Here is a 3,379-nt window from a genome sequence, read left to right on the forward strand (position 1 = left end):
AATACTGTGGAGGCCCTTGTTAAAACAGGTCTGATCTCCACTCCCAGGATTCCTGAGTCAGTAAATCTGGAATGAATCTCAGTAATCTGCATTTCTAACAAGTTCCTAGGTGATGCTGGGATGCTGGCTTGGTGTCCACATTTGGAAAACTGCTAGTCTATTGTACAGAATGACTTCAAATAAAGGAGTAGCAGAGGCCAGATAAGTAATACACAAGCTGGAGATTGACCACAGTCCACACCCGGCAAGCTGAAAAGCAGCTTTCGTAGACAGAGAACAACATATGCAGCTTCCATTTATTGAGTACTTACTGGAGGCAGGCATTGTATTAAAAGCTCTACACAACTATCCTATTTAATGTTGCTTCTCTCTAGTATGAATTTGCTGATGTCTAATGAGGTGTGAGAACCAGCTCAGTGCTTTGCCACATTCTCCACATTTGTAGAGTTTCTCTCCAGTATGAATTCTCTCATGATTAGTAAGGTCTGAGAAGCACTTAAAGGTTTTGCAACATTCTTCACATTTGTAAGGTCTCTTTTCCATATGAATTCTCTTGTGGTTAATAAGGGTTGAAGGGCAGGTAAAGGCTTTGCCACAATCTTCACTGATGTAGGGTTTCTCTACAGTATGAATTTTATGTTTACTAAGGGCTGAGAACCACTTAAAAGCTTTTCCAAGTTCATTACATTTATAGGGTTTATCTCCAGTATGAATTATCTTATGTTTAGCAAGGTCTGAGAACTACCTACAGGCTTTGTTACATTCTTCACATTTGTAGGGTTTCTCTCCAGCATGAATTCTCTTACAAATAGTAAGGTCTGAGAAGCACTTAAAGGCTTTGCCACATTCTTCACATTTGTAGCATCTGTCTCCAGTATGATTTCTCTAGTGTTTAAGAAGGGTTGAGGAGCAGGTAACAGTTTTGTCACATTTTTCACATTTGTAGGGTTTCTCTCCCATATGAACTCTATATTTAGTAAGGTTTGAGAACTTTTTAAAGGCTTTGCCACATTCTTCACATTTGTAGCATCTCTCTGCAGTATGAATTCTCTTATGTCTAGTAAAATCTGAGAACAACCTACAGTCTTTGCCACATTCTTCACATTTGTAGCATTTCTATGCTAAAAATTTTATGTTCAGTGAAGATTGAGCACAACCCAAAAGCTTTGCCGCATTTATTACGTTGACAGGTTTTGCTATGGGTAGTTGACAAACATTGATAAAGGCCATTATAACTGCTTTTCTGCTCCCTTCCAATTACCCACACTTTGGTAGTCTTTCTTTAAATGTAAATTACTAAGGTCACAGCTTCTATATTTTCTCAGAATGACTTTTTTAAATGAATCTTTTATGTCGTGCTCCGGCATTATCTTTGCAGTAAAATGAAAAGAGCCAGCTGGGTGTTTGACTACTGTCTCCTGTCTCTTCAAATTTCAGGGCTCTTTACTTTGCTCCAGACAGGTAATCAAGTCTGGCTTAAAGATAGCAAGACCCAAGGAGACCAGGTTTCTGTAGTTCTCTAATATCACATCCCTATACAAATATTGCTGAGCAGAGTCCAGGCATTCCCACTCTTCCGGGGAGAATTCTATGGCCACATCCCTGAATGTTAACACTCCCACTTCCTGGCCTCCGGATGTTCTGCCGTCCTCCCTATGGATCTCCCAGTACCTGCAGGTCGCGGGATAACAGGGGCTATGATAGAGTCACCAAGGAGCTCCTGGAGTGGAGGAGATGGAACAGTGGAGACGGGAACTGGGCTCAGAGCCTGGGAGCTAGGAGACAAAGCACTTCTATTTCTTTATTAAACTTCTGATTGTGATCATGCATTGTTTTCTTAATTTCATTTAGTTGTCTCTCTGCATTTTCTTGCATCTCTTTGAGTTTAAGATGATTATTTTCAATTCTTTTTCAGGCAATCTATATAACTCCATTTCCTTGAGGTCAGTTATTAAACCTTTATTAGTTTCCTTTGGTGGTGTCATGTTTGCCTTAATCTTTGTTATCATGTAGCCTTGCACAAATATCTGTGTATTTGAAGAAGCAACCTTCTCTTAGAGACCTATAGACTAGTTTCAACGAGTTAAAGTACTTCCCTGTAAGGTCTCTAGACTGATGAAATTGACTCTGGGGTTGTAGTAGAATGGGGTTAAATCCAGGTATTGTGGCTGATGCTGGGTCTACAGTGGAGACCACAGTTTGTTGGCCTATTCCTAGGGGCCCTAGTGAGTGTGGGTCCTACCTTGTCACTGGGTGGGCTATACTGTCTTCAGGACCTTGGTCTTTGGGGCTTGCCCTAGGATGAGTGTCCTCTTCAGAGTTCAGACATTAGGCCTGTTACCAGGTATGCCTATGGGTATATTGGCTTTTTATGAGTCTCTGGAAGGACATCCCTTGGGCAATTAGTTGAATTCCTGAGTTGTCCATACTACTCCAGTCCATGGCTGAGATCAGCTACAACTGAGACACAGGGTTGTTTCAGGTCCACAACTGACACTGAGATTTTTCAGGCCTGTCTTCGGGGGATAGGCATGTCTCCCAGTGGGTCCCTGGGTAGACAGGCCTGCTCTTAGACTGTAGTTGAGAGGGGATGCAGGTAATTTATAGGGATGTTTCAATATCCACAGTGTTACTGAGGTCAGGGTGTCAGTCTGAAGGAGCACTAGTGAATTTGCTTTTTTCCAGGTCTCTAGAAGGCCAAACTAGTCTTAGTTCTCAGACAAGAGGGCCAGTGCCAAGATCCAGGGGTGCTTAATGAATCACTGAGGGACAGAGCTTGGCAAGGCTGCCACACTGACTCAGATAGGTTCATATCCTGACAGGATACTGGATGGGTAGAACTGCTTCCAGACCACAGCTTTGGGGGGGCTGAAACCAAGCTTCAAAGATAAGTCAGAATCTGCCATGGGACTCATGTTGGCAAGCTAACTCAGTGGCAACTGCCAACGAGACACCCAGCAGTTCCCTGTATGAGCAGAATTGCTCCAACATTACATAGAGGCTGAAGCTGACAAGGCCTTTTCCAAAACTTCTGTTTTGAATATTGTCCTGATCTGTCTCCCAGGAGTTCTCTGTGCACACAAGGTAGCTCTGGAGTTGCAGCAAAGAGATGCTGGAGCTGAGACAGGTCTCCTTTAGGGTGTGCTGTGGGATGAAGGTTACCGAGCCTGTCCAGTTGACATAGATAGGCATGTCTCCCAGAAATTCCCTGTGCTTTTGTGATAGCTCTCTGACTAGCAAGAGGGCTCTGGAGCTGAGACTAGGCCCCTTCAGGATCTGCTGTGGGACAGAGGCTGGCAAACCTGTCCCAGTTGCACAGATGGGTCCTTATACAAGCAATACTAAGCTGAGACTGCTGCAGAGTGGGGCTAGAGCCTAG

At 43.5% G+C, this 3,379-nt stretch overlaps 1 pseudogene; it reads right to left on the reverse strand.

The window, feature by feature from the left end:
- Positions 1–354: 354 nt before the first annotated feature.
- Positions 355–2,915, reverse strand: LOC101154444 (zinc finger protein 736-like; annotated as a pseudogene).
- Positions 2,916–3,379: the final 464 nt, after the last annotated feature.

This window comes from Gorilla gorilla, chromosome 4, assembly GCF_029281585.2.
Source record: "Gorilla gorilla gorilla isolate KB3781 chromosome 4, NHGRI_mGorGor1-v2.1_pri, whole genome shotgun sequence".
In the NCBI taxonomy this organism is placed as follows: Eukaryota; Metazoa; Chordata; class Mammalia; order Primates; family Hominidae; genus Gorilla; species Gorilla gorilla.